The following is a 17,220-nucleotide window of genomic DNA, read 5'->3' on the forward strand; positions in this document are numbered from 1 at the left end:
GTTTCTTGAAATTTTGATTTAAATGAAGTAATACTTTCCTGATCAATATTGAATAATTGAGAAGAGATTTTTTCTCGTGTAGAGTGACCAGGTACATGCCCCCATAGGTTTCTTGAGGCATACATTTCATTGGTAACCCAATAAAAGGGACACGCAGTTTCTCGTTCTCAAGTCAAGACCTCCAGACTCCTGCCTGCAGCGTGTTATTCTGCTCTGCGCCAGCGCGGCCTTCCAGGCAGAGTGCCTGCCTGTGCAAAGCCCTTCATGATGGCAGAGCCCCTGTGAGGGAACTCTGTCCCCACTCCCTGTGTTCCAGGCAGAGCCCCTGCATGTCAACTCTGTCTCCCCTGCAGGATGATGCTGTGTGAGCACAGCCCCTGCAGCACCACTGAATCTGAATGGATCCAGATCATTGTGCATGCGCTGGGTGCCCCCAGGCCACGATGCAGTCGTGTGACCATGACTGCCATGTAAGTCTGTGTGGCCACGGAGAACAGGGTGATCCCTGCAGCGGGAACTGTGTGTGCGTATGCTGGGTGCCCCCAGTAGCCCTTGGGCTGGCCTGTGTACCTGTGAGCCAGCCCACACCTGTCTCTGTGAATGCATATATGGGTGCCCCAGCGATGGTCCGACTAGCCTGCATTACCGCAGGTCCAGTCGCAACAATGGGGACAAAGGTTTCACGAGCCTGCCGTGTTGGCTGCCCGTCGTCCTACCACCACTGATGCGGCTTTCATCTGGCGGTCATCGGCGCCGCACTCAATCCGACTGTGGGAGACCCCCTTGTTGGTAGGCCATGGAGAGTCAGTGCCCCTATGATGCATGCCCAGGATGCCAAGTTGGTGAGCTATGGAAACGCTGTGATAAAAGTTGGAAACAGTTGAGGTGGCACAGGGCTGCTGCTTCACTGCAGCATCTGTGCAGCCTGCCTGGGCGAGAAGGAGGCTCGCTCTGTGATCGGAGCATCAAAAATAAGAAAATATGGAAGGCGAGTGCCTGGTCCGGCTCCCGACCAGCAATCGGCCGTTTTAGCCTGTGGTTGGTCATCCAAGCCCTCTGAGTTAACCCGGTCTAACCAGCGGTGAAACAAAAAATGCTCCATGTTCAGAGCTTGAAAAAGAATGGGATACAAAAAAAGGAGACAGGATGTCGTGCGGCGGTCCGCACACCCCCGACAAGGTTCCCGGACCTAGCGGTGGTGAACTGTCAGTGTTCTGTGGGCAGAGATGCGGCAGTTTTGTGCTGTGCCTCCCCGCCCCGAATGAAAGTAAAGGCCATTGCTGCCGCACACAATCTGTTTGTCTCCCGCACCATTTTGCATTATCGTTTTTCAATTTGCGGCCATTTTTACAAAAAGCATAATCCTTAGGAACATGCAATTTACTCCGCACATTCCTAATTTTACCCTCTGCCAGTTCGCCAACTCTCAAATTCAGAACATGTTCAGAGCAGCCAAGTACACATTTTAGCCGTTCATTACAATCCCCTAAGTTGCAGGTGGATGAATTTTATTTCAACAAAATCGCCTGGAAATTATCTGAACAATGACATGAACATAAAGGCAGTACAATTTATGGTTGCTGAGAAAAATGCCTAAATGATAATAGTACTTTTAAATTAAAGCAAATCGTCCTGTTATGCAAATTGTAGCTCTCTGGTCTCCAGGCCATTTGCCACTCTGGGCCAGCCTGTGACCAGAGTTTTTTTTGTATTAGTCCCTTTGTTGTTTGAAGTATAGACTGCAGATCGTAAATACCTTGGATGCACCGGCCAACACAGAGATCCCCACTGCTGTCCTCTTATCTGTAGGGGACCACCATTTCAATCAAGAAAGCTTCTATTTTCCTGTATTTTGTTCAGGGTTTGGCCTTGATTGCAGCCCCTGCGTTCACACCTCCCCCCTAAATTCAGGTCATGCACTGGCTAGGTCACCTACCTGCACGGAAATGAGCTTTCAGAGACTCCCAGTCCGGGGGAAGTTTTTTTTTCAACACCCTTAGTGGCCACTTTATTGCAGTTGTAAACAGCTGGGATGGAAGTCAGGCTTTCGGTGGGGGAGTCCTTTGTGACAGTTGCCCCACAACGCCTACAGGAACCTTTCATGGAAACAAAGTGGGCTTTTCTTTTGAAATGTTTGCCGGTATTTTGCATGTGAAGCATAATATACATTACATCTTGTCAACACAAACTATGTCTTTTCACCAATGTTAGCTGGGGCATATTTTTATCATGTCTTGCTTTAAGCTGCAAAGACACATGCAAAGCCATTTTGGTGACAATGTTTGAAACTCCTGTTTTTCATGTGAACGGGACCTTTGAATTTCTCCTGCCACTTGTGAATTAGAATGGTGATTTTCTTTTTGTAATGACTGGTAGGACTTTTTCACATGGCCCTTCCTTGTGTTACTTGCTGAAACCCCACAGTCTGCCATGATAGGCCAATTTTCTGTGTGAAGGTTTTTCTATAAAGGCTGCCAGGTCATTTTTTCAGTGGCCACTTCAGTTCCGTTGGTTTGGAGTCTTTGATTACACCCCACAGGGCAACTGCTCTGAGTTCAAAGAGATCCATTTGCTTTTTTAGCGAGACAATCATAATTATGGTAGCACATGCACAAGTAATTCATAGCCCTATCTCTTAGCAGGTTATTACCCACTTTGCTAACTCTGAATTTACTGGCATTGGAAGGATGAAGAGATCAGTCTGTCCACTATACTCAGATGCCTGTAGTAAGGGCGTATCTATCTCATCCACGTAGTCCATGTTAATCTTTTTTAAGGATTATAAATTGAAACTGGTGCGATTCTTCAAATGGTCCCAGGCCACTCTTTAAAGCAGATGTGTTTGTCATGGAGATTTGAGGTTGTAAATCACAACTGGGAAGAGAGATTGCTACATGGTATGTTCTGTAACTACGCTTTGCACTGTGCCAAATCACTACTGTGGTAATTTTAAAGTGCAAAAAACTTTTCTGAGACATATTATGACCCTGCCTGGGAAAGCCAATCTTATTCTGCTGGAAAGAAAACAACGGCGAAGTGAGATGAAGGAGAAGCTGGAAAGTATTGTGCACACATGTAAGAAAGAAGAAGAGATTCTAACTGCCCACTGAACAGATAAACTATGCGGTCTGGTGAATGGTACTTCGTGATTAGCAATACTGCCATTGCATCATTTCAGTGTCAGGCTGTCTACGTGTCATTACTGTCCTATTTTGCAGACTCTGCTTTTAATTCAAAACCTTTTAACAGCCCGGCGTTGCACATTTTCACTCCCTTCCTCACATTTTTAAATACCACTTCCCTTTCCCTTTTTTCCAAGTTTTAGTATAAATGCTGTTCAGTCAGAAACGGTTGCAAGTAGAAAGTTGTAATACATAAATGAGTGTACATTTCTCCTGGCCAGCACAGATCTGAATGCTATAACTACTGAATGATTTACAGAACACCATAAAGTCAGCAAAGGGTGTGACTGAGTGTCAAAGCCCGTTTCCTCCCTTCTCTTTCTTGCCTTTGGTTTGGCTCACACACATAGTAGGTTGCTCTTTTGAAGCAACTCTCACATTCTTAAAGAAACAGTAAGACATGTACTGTGAGGTAAAACATTCATGTTGTCAGTTTTTTTTTGTTTGAAGGACTCCATTGACTGGCTCCATAGCTCAGGGGTTAGAGCACTGGTCTTGTAAACCAGGGGTCGCGAGTTCAAATCTCGCTGGGGCCTGTTGTAATTTTGTCTTTTTTTCAGGTGGCGGTTGATATTTTAAACAGTATAGAACACTCAAAGAGTATCCTAATTGCACACATGGAAACATTCCAGTAATACAAAAACAGCATGATAATTGGGGTGTGCTTTTCGAAGCGCATTGAACTCTTCCATGTATGCAATAGCGATGGAACACCCAGAAATGGTGAGCCACTGATAGTCCATTACGTTACTGCAATGCAATAAATACTACTATTGTATGAAAAATTGAACAGCAGAAGAGAATATCATATTGCCGATAATTCATGAAGTCCATAAATAAATAAAGCGTGAAACACATTTCAGACACGTTTTATTATAACGAACAAAACAACTTGAAAATGAAATAATTATGTAACTTGCAGCAAAGTTCATTATCAAACACCAACGGAAAAATACCAGTGAAGTTCAAGAACACAACCTTGGTGAATGACCAGAATGGAAGATTTCGCACTCTACCAAACTTGCCAATATTTTTTATATACAGGCAACATTTTATAATGTTTAAACCACATTTATTGTCACAGCAAGACGAACTTTAATAGACTATACAACATTTTGAAAAAAGGAACAGTGGAGCCCCATTACTATGGGTGGAAGGGTGCAGATACCACGCCTGAGTGGCAGGCAGCACAGTTCACCCACGTGCTTTGTTTGCACAGCATTTACTTTCATAATGTGGCATGTCATGTTTTACTTGGCATCAAGGGTAAAGCAAGCATGATACGTGTTATCATGTGGCTAGTCTGGCCTATGGTGTCAGTGAGCATTTACTTTCTTTTTGTGGCATGGCATTTGTTACTTTCTACTTGGTATCAGGGGTAAAGCAAAAATGAGTGTCATTACATGGCTAAACTGGCTTACATAGGTGGCTCCAGTTTGACCAATATATTCTGTGTGTGTCATGGCATATGTATACTTTGCAACAAAGGTAAAAGCAAACATGAGTGTGGTTATGTGGTACACTGGCCTGTCTTGATATAGCCAGTCGGGATAGACTTTCCTTCCATGACATATAATTGTTTGCTTGCAGGCAGACCTTATATGGTAATATTGGCATATATTGGTGCAGGCTACGTGGACATGCACAGCCATCATGAACATTATATACCGGCATATTTTATGGGGCAAAGGCATTATGAAAATGTGTGGGAAAATGGTCCTGTGCACTGTTCATTACTTGCATCTATTGGGTTTATTCATGTGATACCATACAAAACTAATTGCAAACTGTGTGGATTTTTATCCAGTTTTTCACGAATGGATAGCAAGACACAGCAGGTAATCAGGAATAAGATGCAGAAAACAGAATCAAAATCCTACCTTCCCTCACCAAATAAGAGTGGAAAACGGATTTTAAACCCCTTGTAATGTTATGAAATGACACTAGGAAATGGACAAATAAATAATTAATGTGCGGTTAAAACTTTACGGTAAATACAATTTCTCACTAAAGCAACAATGCATAGATACTAACAATCCCCAGAAATGGATTACTAAGAGCATACAATTGAAAACTGAGTGGAAAGTTTAAAACATGTTGCTTCAAAATGACACGTGTAAAAGTTGCATTTTCTTTCAAATTCCCTGTAAATTCACCCAAACTGTATGTAATAAAAACGGGTGAAATACTCTGATTTGGAGTGCGGTTTTTGGGCTAGGGGATAGATATATATAACAGGTACAACATACTAATCAGAGAATAAATCAACCAGGCCCAGATGGGGCCTGACTGCAGAGGCTAACAAAGGAGACAGGAAACCCTACAAACCTTTCATATGCACTGTGTCAACCGAAAGCTAGCTCCAGCCCTCAGTATCGACTGACAGAGAAATGTCATGGCTGGGATTGCGTGTTTACAGTACTCATCCGCACAGGGCGACCCCATTAAGAAGATACAAGTATGTGGTTTGCTGGAGCCAGAAAGTCTGGTCTCGCCGCATCTTGAAGGGAGAGCTCCATTAACCAGAGGGACGCTTTGATCCAAAACAGAGATGATAGGTGGGACTTTGTAGTACATGTTTCCACACCTTTGCCTTTTCTGTTGCAAAGCACTCTGGTTATGACCTCACGCATACATGTGAGGACCCAGGATTAGATCATTAAGGCAGGCGTTCCCTATACCAATCTATGTGGTCCATTTGGCTTTAAAAGAGCGCTGAGCCCCTCTTTTGGCAGATCATCTGACAGCTTCACCAGACGAAGAAAGAAGAACTCATCATTGGAGCCTAGTTGAAGAGGGATTATACAATTACTGCGTCCCCCAAAATATTGACCTTTTTTCAAAATGTCGACCCCCCCTTTAAACCATATATATAAATATATATATATATATATATATGTGTGTGTGTGGGGAGATGGGTATAGTATTTAATACATGTAGGGGGTGCTGCAGGGGCTTCCCCCTGCAAATATATGGGGTGAAAGGTGGGTCAACATAAAAATAAAAGTCAACATATTTGGGGGTCCCAGTAATTTGGGCATAGTAATCAAATAGATCTGCTGAAAGTACAGTCTGCCTTACATCTTCCGCAAGTGAAGGAAGGCCCGGACTTCCAAGAGGGAACAAAGATCCCTCCCCTAAACATCTCCCAGGGAACAGTGGGAGATACTGAATCCAGAGGACCATCCAGCAGCTACAGAACTAGTACCCAGCCAGCACACAGCGTGCCCTGCTAGGTTCTGCAGCAACCTTCCTAGGTGGGAAATGACAGAGATTCTCTGAACTCTAAACCAAGGACAAGGCATATGCCTGAAATACAATCCTCATCTTTGGGCTGTCTGCCTTAAAGGACGACACATGCCCAGTGAAGAAGCTAGGAGAAGTGTATTGACAAGCATCTACTGAAGTCTGCCTTAAAGGAAATTTTCGAGCCAGTCGAGTCCCTTGAGCGGCAACCGACTGCAATGCTGCAGTCCCTTAAACCCTTCTGAGACGCCTCGACCAGTGCTTCAGAACCACCATCCAGATAATGATTCCTGATCCCGAGCTGCCGTGTAGGCCAGCCTGCAGCCATCCGTCCAGATGCGCTCATTGAACTGCTTGCCACCTGATAACCACAGCTGTCTCCCGTCTCCAACTCTGTCACAGAAGCTGCAAAGCACCCTAAAACTGCCTCGACCCAGTCGAGCACCAAGAACATCTACAAGCACAAGTGACATTGTGGTTCTGTCCCCCTGGTCCTTCTCCAAAGGCCTCTAGAGACATTTTAAGACCCATTGCTTCCTTTGTGCTCAAGCCAAGTGTCCTTGAACTGTTGCGATTATTTACTATACCGACCACCCTCCTGTCAATATCCAGAGTGAATCCCTTTCCTTCTTTGAAACTGTCTGTCCTCTGCATTCCTTTACAGGGTGAGTTGTATTTCATAATGTTGCTAGAACTGTCTGTTGTTGATAATAATAAAGTAGATATTTTTATACACCTTGACTGGACAGTCCCTTTTATCATTGGGTAATAATTGTATTTTTGCTGTGTTGCAACTAATCAATGATCCACATCCTTTCGGAGATAAGCCTGCCATTCTGTCTACGTTACCAAAATTGGACAAGGAGGTTTATAATTTGCTTATTCTTCCAATATGTTCGGATCCCTTCTCGTGTACTAGAGGTGTGGGGCTGATTGATGGTTTAGAAACTGATATTCATACCTGGACTACTGGTGCACCAGAAGTTGGTTTGCCACATAGTGGTTGCTGCATTGTTACAAGCCTTTGAGGACACGTGTGCCTGGTGCACCCTTCTGTGCCACCTGTGCACATGAGTCCTCATGGGCATAATCCCTAGGCTATGCCCCCCTTTAGCTGCTTGGCTTGTTTTCCCACTTGGGCCTCTTCTCACAGCCCTACACCATGCAGAAGACCTCAAGATCCTCTCACATGGGTGGTCTTCCCTCATGGCAGGATAAAATAGTACCACTATTAAGCATTCTGTGTAATGTGTTATGGTGTGTTTCAGGTCACCATTCCACAGGGAACTCCAGGCTTTCCCTCTCCTCTATGGCTAGAAGAGGCACATATACTACCGCCACCTCTTCTTATGTATGCCTCTCATCCTCTCAATCAAGTAGGTCTACCTTCTGCTGTGGCACTTTCGCGGGCTAATCAACCCCCCTTAAGTCTTCTCCAGGCAGTCACCCCCCCTCATTTGCAGCAGTATCCTCACCCTGCTTTGTGAACTTCCTCCATTCCAAACACCTCCTTCAGGGTTCTAGCTGCAGCAGTCCCCTCCTACCACATGATGGACATGTCTACCTGCCTCTCCAATGTATCTCTGGGGTTGTCCATTTGAGGACCTCCCTCCCCTGCCTCTGTCCTCTTCTACTTCTAAGACCTCACCAGTGCCTCCACCTCCTCCAAAAACTTGGAGGATTGTCAGTGGTCAATGGCCCAGGCGCACAGATCAGCACCCTCAAAAGCACAATGTTCCACCCTTGATTGTGAAAAAGGGTTAACTTGTGTGGGGGTGGGCAGCATCCAGGAATATCGTAGACCTTAAGCAATCAGTGTAAGAAGAAGGTGTGAGGGGCGTACAATAGCCATGTGTAGGTGGCTTAGTTTCAGTGGTAGAAGTGCATCCAAAAAAGTAGTGGAACAGTGACCCTTGCGGGGAAAAGAGTAGGCAGGAAAGGAGCAACATACAACACATTTTTCATTACTGGTTGACAGCCAATCAAGTTGAAACCTACTTCAGTTTAGCCTTTACTGCTATTGGATTGTAGAGAAATGTGATTTAACTTCACAAAGAACAGTTCCGGAATGATTAAAATGATTACAAAAGTAGTAGAACTGTTAACAGTACAAAATGAAAGTAGTGGTAGCTGCTCCCGACCTTTTCTGCTCACTTTAACCACTGCTTAGTTTGTATGCTTATTGTGTTTTTTAAGATAGCATTTGAACGTGTTAGTGTGGATATCTAAAGGGAGAGTGAATATGAAAGTGTGCAATTGTAAATGGAGGGCCTGCTTATGTTGAGACCAACACAGAAAATATGCCACAGGGATAGAAAGACAATAATGTTTCAAAATTCACATGACTTGTGGCATGAGACATTTAGAGTGAAGCTGCAACTATTCCCAACCTGATTCAAAATGACAGAAAGTAAATATTATTCACTCTCATAAAGAAGTTCATTTACAATCTATTTCACGAGGCATTACAAAACAACTATTCTAGGAAGAGCCGACAACAATGTTGCACATAATTGTGTTTCTGGATGCAGACACTATTATGACTATATAGTTATTTACTAAAATAATACATGTCAGAAGTGGGATTCGAACCCACGCCTCCAGAGGAGACTGGGACCTGAACGCAGCGCCTTAGACCGCTCGGCCATCCTGACGAACTGACGAGTGCCTGACAAGGTCTTCAGTTATCACCATGTACCAATGTCAAGTCACTCCTCTGCAATTCTTTTAATTACTGGTGAAATGACTGATAATCTTGGGATTTGGAATCATAATAACTCACAAATTAACACATATTTGCACAGTATCATTTGCCTCGCATGGTTATAATGGTGATCCACGCAGATGAGTTTGCACACGTCTTTTTATGTTATTTTCCATTCTTTGCCTCTCTCACCACTTCATCGCACATACACATAGGTGTAATGTACAGAAGCAAAGAATAGGATCCAGTTTCTCTAATGAGTAACTTTCTATTGCATATCAAGAAAAGGTAGCGACAACCAATCAGTAGGAACCTGTTGAAAGCAGAGTGATCTTAATCGTTGCCCTAATATATTTTTTGAGGATTGTCTGTATTCGTATTACTCAAGGAATCGTATTACTTGCCAGGTGTCTCAGGACGCAGCCCCTTCATTGTCTGAAGGGCATTGATAAGGGATGGGGGAGACTGGTGAGGTATGTGGGAATCTGATCAGCACTGTGGTGTGCTCCCCTTTAAGAAATGACAAGTCCCTGCTTAATGCTTGTGCGGTATCACGTGTCCGTGCAGCATGTGATTAACCCAATATATGTTCATAGCTTAGAGTTGATTCTGTTCATATTCACTAGATGATCTACCCTTAATTAGGACATGGTGCTCCATAGTGAGCATCATTTCGGATATATGTCAGTAGAATATGAATTTTTACTTACCATGATACAAAGCAGGAAGAGCTTGCCCGTGAACGTAATAAGAGAATTGGCGTTCATTATGTGATCTTCCCAAACTGAGAACCTGTATTGAATCTCAGCAGTAATATATCTCAGCAGTAGACTTTCACACTTATCTTTAACAGGAGGCGCAGCTATAACAATAACAGACGGCACATAAATCCCTTGATGGCGTGCCTCATCACAGACACGTCATCACGTGATCACTTTGTGATCACTTGAGGCGGCACAACGGTACAGGGACTGTGTCCTTCATTACACATCAAGCCCTTTTGTATGAGTAATAGTGGCAATAATATTACATATAGCAAACGTGGTGTTTTTTAGGTAGATATACCACGTTGGGGCTGAGAAATTGGGGCGATAGTCCTTCAAGAAACGTACGTTTCCTGATCACGTGATCCGAGTTACGATCATGTGACACATTGAAATATCTAATATAAACGCACCGCGGGACGGGAGGCTGTGTTTGCAGCTGATTCGCCGTTCCCGAGTTGCTTTTTGGAAAGTCTCGAGCTGTGGGTAAATTTTCCTTGAGGCATTTTTTTTAGCCATTGGATTTAGTGAGCGCTGGGTGCAGGGAGGAAGTATTGAGTGCAGGTTTTGATAATTTGGGCATGTGATTATTCCTTCTTCATAGAGTGGGTGCAACATTTTGCTAGACCATTGGGACAGGACCATTGAGGATGGTTACAATACCAGAATACCGGCAATTATCAACCAGTGGCAAGAATCAGAAGTGACAGGAGAGTCAGTGATGGCTATATAGACCCTGGATACTTCCAAGGTCAGTGAAATTCACTCTTAGGGTGTCTCACATTTTTTCATGATATATAGGTGTTCACTATGCTACAGAGACAAACCGAGTACAAATCTTTGTTTTCTTTGAAATTTGTTTTACGAAATAGTGAAAATAATACAAATCACATCAGCACATGAAGAAGGGGTCAAGATAACCCCGAAACGCGTAGTGGATTAACAACATGTGATTGTGATTGTGTGGGGAAAAAAAACCTTTCTGTTGAATTGACACTTAAAACTATAAATTCAGCACATTTTGCAGAATTCTTTCTGAATGACATTATTTTCTGCTAAGAACTGTTGCTTTTTTATTTGATGAAAATCTTAGTGTGTAAAACTATTTTGTTTAATGAATGCTTTAATTCAGGTTGTCAAAAACGTTGTATGAACTAAGAATACAATTGTCTGTAAAAGAGATTTACAAAGTGTTTTTTCTGTTTCTTGAAATTTTGATTTAAATGAAGTAATACTTTCCTGATCAATATTGAATAATTAAGAAGAGATTTTTTCTCGTGTAGAGTGACCAGGTACATGCCCCATAGGTTTCTTGAGGCATACATTTCATTGGTAACCCAATAAAAGGGACACGCAGTTTCTCGTTCGTCAGTCAAGACCTCCAGACTCCTGCCTGCAGTGTGTTATTCTGCTCTGCGCCAGCGCGGCCTTCCAGGCAGAGTGCCTGCCTGTGCAAAGCCCTTCATGATGGCAGAGCCCCTGTGAGGGAACTCTGTCCCCACTCCCTGTGTTCCAGGCAGAGCCCCTGCATGTCAACTCTGTCTCCCCTGCAGGATGATGCTGTGTGAGCACAGCCCCTGCAGCACCACTGAATCTGAATGGATCCAGATCATTGTGCATGCGCTGGGTGCCCCCAGGCCACGATGCAGTCGTGTGACCATGACTGCCATGTAAGTCTGTGTGGCCACGGAGAACAGGGTGATCCCTGCAGCGGGAACTGTGTGTGCGTATGCTGGGTGCCCCCAGTAGCCCTTGGGCTGGCCTGTGTACCTGTGAGCCAGCCCACACCTGTCTCTGTGAATGCGTATATGGGTGCCCCAGCGATGGTCCGACTAGCCTGCATGACCGCAGGTCCAGCCGCAACAATGGGGACAAAGGTTTCACGAGCCTGCCGTGTTGGCTGCCCGTCGTCCTACCACCACTGATGCGGCTTTCATCTGGCGGTCATCGGTGCCGCACTCAATCCGACTGTGGGAGACCCCCTTGTTGGTAGGCCATGGAGAGTCAGTGCCCCTAGGATGCATGCCCAGGATGCCAAGTCGGTGAGCTACGGAAACGCTGTGATAAAAGTTGGAAACAGTTGAGGTGGCACAGGGCTGCTGCTTCACTGCAGCATCTGTGCAGCCTGCCTGGGCGAGAAGGAGGCTCGCTCTGTGATCGGAGCATCAAAAATAAGAAAATATGGAAGGCGAGTGCCTGGTCCGGCTCCCGACCAGCAATCGGCCGTTTTAGCCTGTGGTTGGTCATCCAAGCCCTCTGAGTTAACCCGATCTAACCAGCGGTGAAACAAAAAATGCTCCATGTTCAGAGCTTGAAAAAGAATGGGATACAAAAAAAGGAGACAGGATGTCATGCGGCGGTCCGCACACCCCCAACAAGGTTCCCGGACCTAGTGGTGGTGAACTGTCAGTGTTCTGTGGGCAGAGATGCGGCAGTTTTGTGCTGTGCCTCCCCGCCCCGAATGAAAGTAAAGGCCATTGCTGCCACACACAATCTGTGTGTCTCCAGCACCATTTTGCATGATCGTTTTTCAATTTTCGGCCATTTTTACAAAAAGCATAATCCTTAGGAACATGCAATTTACTCCGCACATTCCTAATTTTACCCTCTGCCAGTTCGCCAACTCTCAAATTCAGAACATGTTCAGAGCAGCCAAGTACACATTTTAGCCGTTCATTACAATCCCCTAAGTTGCAGGTGGATGAATTTTATTTCAACAAAATCGCCTGGAAATTATCTGAACAATGACATGAACATAAAGGCAGTACAATTTATGGTTGCTGAGAAAAATGCCTAAAGGATAATAGTACTTTTAAATTAAAGCAAATCTTCCTGTTATGCAAATTGTAGCTCTCTGGTCTCCAGGCCATTTGCCACTCTGGGCCAGCCTGTGAGCAGAGTTTTTTTTGTATTAGTCCCTTTGTTGTTTGAAGTATAGACTGCAGATCGTAAATACCTGGGATGCACCGGCCAACACAGAGATCCCCACTGCTGTCCTCTTATCTGTAGGGGACCACCATTTCAATCAAGAAAGCTTCTATTTTCCTGTATTTTGTTCAGGGTTCGGCCTTGATTGCAGCCCCTGCGTTCACACCTCCCCCCTAAATTCAGGTCATGCACTGGCTAGGTCCCCTGCCTGCACGGAAATGAGCTTTCAGAGACTCCCCGTCCGGGGGAAGTTTTTTTTCAACACCCTTAGTGGCCACTTTATTGCAGTTGTAAACAGCTGGGATGGAAGTCAGGCTTTCGGTGGGGGAGTCCTTTGTGACAGTTGCCCCACAACGCCTACAGGAACTTTTCATGGAAACAAAGTGGGCTTTTCTTTTGAAATGTTTGCCGGTATTTTGCATGTGAAGCATAATATACATTACATCTTGTCAACAAAAACTATGTCTTTTCACCAATGTTAGCTGGGGCATATTTTTATCATGTCTTGCTTTAAGCTGCAAAGACACATGCGAAGCCATTTTGGTGACAATGTTTGAAACTCCTGTTTTTCATGTGAACGGGACCTTTGAATTTCTCCTGCCACTTGTGAATTAGAATGGTGATTTTCTTTTTGTAATGACTGGTAGGACTTTTTCACATGGCCCTTCCTTGTGTTACTTGCTGAAACAACACAGTCTGCCATGATAGGCCAATTTTCTGTGTGAAGGATTTTCTATAAAGGCTGCCAGGTCATTTTTTCAGTGGCCACTTCAGTTCTGTTGGTTTGGAGCCTTTGATTACACCTCACAGGGCAACTGCTCTGAGTTCAAAGAGATCCATTTGCTTTTTTAGCGAGACAATCATAATTATGGTAGCACATGCACAAGTAATTCAAAGCGCTATCTCTTAGCAGGTTATTACCCATTTTGCTAACTCTGAATTTACTGGCATTGGAAGGATGAAGAGATCAGTCTGTCCACTATACTCAGATGCCTGTAGTAAGGGCGTATCTATCTCATCCACGTAGTCCATGTTAATCTTTTTTCAGGATTATAAATTGAAACTGGTGCGATTCTTCAAATGGTCCCATGCCACTCTTTAAAGCAGATGTGTTTGTCATGGAGATTTTAGGTTGTAAATCACAACTGGGAAGAGAGATTGCTACATGGTATGTTCTGTAACTACGCTTTGCACTGTGCCAAATCACTACTGTGGTCATTTTAAAGTGAAAAAAACTTTTCTGAGACATATTATGACCCTGCCTGGGAAAGCCAATCTTATTCTGCTGGAAAGAAAACAACGGCGAAGTGAGATGAAGGAGAAGCTGGAAAGTATTGTGCACACATGTAAGAAAGAAGAAGAGATTCTAACTGCCCACTGAACAGATACACTATGCGGTCTGGTGAATGGTACTTCGTGATTAGCAATACTGCCATTGCATCATTTCAGTGTCAGGCTGTCTACGTGTCATTACTGTCCTATTTTGCAGACTCTGCTTTTAATTCAAAACCTTTTAACAGCCCGGCGTTGCACATTTTCACTCCCTTCCTCACATTTTTAAATACCACTTCCCTTTCCCTTTTTTCCAAGTTTTAGTATAAATGCTGTTCAGTCAGAAATGGTTGCTAGTATTAAGTTGTAATACATAAATGAGTGTACATTTCTCCTGGCCAGCACAGATCTGAATGCTATAACTACTGAATGATTACAGAACACCATAAAGTCAGCAAAGGGTGTGACTGAGTGTCAAAGCCCGTTTCCTCCCTTCTCTTTCTTGCCTTTGGTTTGGCTCACACACATAGTAGGTTGCTCTTTTGAAGCAGCTCTCACATTCATAAAGAAACAGTAAGACATGTACTGTGAGGTAAAACATTCATGTTGTCAGGTTTTTTTTGTTTGAAGGACTCCATTGTCTGGCTCCATAGCTCAGGGGTTAGAGCACTGGTCTTGTAAACCAGGGGTCGCGAGTTCAAATCTCGCTGGGGCCTGTTGTAATTTTGTCTTTTTTTCAGGTGGCGGTTGATATTTTAAACAGTATAGAACACTCAAAGAGTATCCTAATTGCACACATGGAAACATTCCAGTAATACAAAAACAGCATGATAATTGGGGTGTGCTTTTCGAAGCGCATTGAACTCTTCCATGTATGCAATAGCTATGGAACACCCAGAAATGGTGAGCCACTGATAGTCCATTACGTTACTGCAATGCAATAAAAACTACTATTGTATGAAAAATTGAACAGCAGAAGAGAATATCATATTGCCGATCATCCATGAAGTCCATAAATAAATAAAGCGTGAAACACATTTCAGACACGTTTTATTATAACGAACAAAACAACTTGAAAATGAAATAATTATGTAACTTGCAGCAAAGTTCATTATCAAACACCAACGGAAAAATACCAGTGAAGTTCAAGAACACAACCTTGGTGAATGACCAGAATGAAGATTTCGCACTCTACCAAACTTGCCAATATTTTTTATATACAGGCAACATTTTATAATGTTTAAACCACATTTATTGTCACAGCAAGACGAACTTTAATAGACTATACAACATTTTGAAAAAAGGAACAGTGGAGCCCCATTATTATGGGTGGAAGGGTGCGGATACCACGCCTGAGTGGCAGGCAGCACAGTCCACCCACGTGCTTTGTTTGCACAGCATTTACTTTCATAATGTGGCATGTCATGTTTTACTTGGCATCAAGGGTAAAGCAAGCATGATACGTGTTATCATGTGGCTAGTCTGGCCTATGGTGTCAGTGAGCATTTACTTTCTTTTTGTGGCATGGCATTTGTTACTTTCTACTTGGTATCAGGGGTAAAGCAAAAATGAGTGTCATTACATGGCTAAACTGGCTTACATAGGTGGCTCCAGTTTGACCAATATATTCTGTGTGTGTCATGGCATATGTATACTTTTCAACAAAGGTAAAAGCAAACATGAGTGTGGTTATGTGGTACACTGGCCTGTCTTGATATAGCCAGGCGGGATAGACTTTCCTTCCATGACATATAATTGTTTACTTGCAGGCAGACCTTATATGGTAATGTTGGCATATATTGGTGCAGGCTACGTGGAAATGCACAGCCATCATGAACATTATATACCGGCATATTTTATGGGGCAAAGGCATTATGAAAATGTGTGGGAAAATGGTCCTGTGCACTGTTCATTACTTGCATCTATTGGGTTTATTCATGTGATACCATACAAAACTAATTGCAAACTGTGTGGCTTTTTATCCAGTTTTTCACGAATGGATAGCAAGACACAGCAGGTAATCAGGAATAAGATGCAGAAAACAGAATCAAAATCCTACCTTCCCTCACCAAATAAGAGTGGAAAACGGATTTTAAACCCCTTGTAATGTTATGAAATGACACTAGGAAATGGACAAATAAATAATTAATGTGCAGTTAAAACTTTACGGTAAATACAATTTCTCACTAAAGCAACAATGCATAGATACTAACAATCCCCAGCAATGGATTACTAAGAGCATACAATTGAAAACTGAGTGGAAAGTTTAAAACATGTTGCTGCAAAATGACACGTGTAAAAGTTGCATTTTCTTTCAAATTCCCTGTAAATTCACCCAAACTGTATGTAATAAAAACGGGTGAAATACTCTGATTTGGAGTGCGGTTTTTGGGCTGGGGGATAGATATATATAACAGGTACAACATACTAATCAGAGAATAAATCAACCAGGCCCAGATGGGGCCTGACTGCAGAGGCTAACAAAGGAGACAGGAAACCCTACAAACCTTTCATATGCACTGTGTCAACCGTAAGCTAGCTCCAGCCCTCAGTATCGACTGACAGTGAAATGTCATGGCTGGGATTGCGTGTTTACAGTACTCATCCGCACAGGGCGACCCCATTAAGAAGATACAAGTATGTGGTTTGCTGGAGCCAGAAAGTCTGGTCTCGCCGCATCTTGAAGGGAGAGCTCCATTAACCAGAGGGATGCTTTGATCCAAAACCGAGATGATAGGTGGGACTTTGTAGTACATGTTTCCACACCTTTGCCTTTTCTGTTGCAAAGCACTCTGGTTATGACCTCACGCATACATGTGAGGACCCAGGATTAGATCATTAAGGCAGGCGTTCCCTATACCAATCTATGTGGTCCATTTGGCTTTAAAAGAGCGCTGAGCCCCTCTTTTGGCAGATCATCTGACAGCTTCACCAGACGAAGAAAGAAGAACTCATCATTGGAGCCTAGTTGAAGAGGGATTATACAATTACTGCGTCCCCCAAAATATTGACCTTTTTTTAAAATGTCGACCCCCCCTTTAAACCATATATATATATATATATATATATATATATATATATATATATATATATATATATATATATATATGTGTGTGTGGGGAGA

The 17,220-nt window shown here is 43.3% G+C and overlaps 3 non-coding genes across 3 annotated transcripts; 2 read left to right on the forward strand and 1 right to left on the reverse strand.

Moving 5' to 3' along the window:
* Positions 1-3,645: 3,645 nt before the first annotated feature.
* TRNAT-UGU (transfer RNA threonine (anticodon UGU)) lies at positions 3,646-3,718 on the forward strand. Its single transcript has one exon. It is a non-coding gene; the product is annotated as a tRNA-Thr (tRNA).
* Positions 3,719-8,999: 5,281 nt separating this feature from the next.
* Positions 9,000-9,082, reverse strand: TRNAL-CAG (transfer RNA leucine (anticodon CAG)). Its single transcript has one exon. It is a non-coding gene; the product is annotated as a tRNA-Leu (tRNA).
* Positions 9,083-14,739: 5,657 nt separating this feature from the next.
* On the forward strand, positions 14,740-14,812 carry TRNAT-UGU (transfer RNA threonine (anticodon UGU)). The gene has a single exon. It is a non-coding gene; the product is annotated as a tRNA-Thr (tRNA).
* Positions 14,813-17,220: the final 2,408 nt, after the last annotated feature.

The sequence above is a fragment of the Ambystoma mexicanum genome (genome assembly GCF_040938575.1).
Source record: "Ambystoma mexicanum isolate Mex_15411 chromosome 12 unlocalized genomic scaffold, UKY_AmexF1_1 Mex_chr12_unloc.1, whole genome shotgun sequence".
Classification (NCBI taxonomy): domain Eukaryota; kingdom Metazoa; phylum Chordata; class Amphibia; order Caudata; family Ambystomatidae; genus Ambystoma; species Ambystoma mexicanum.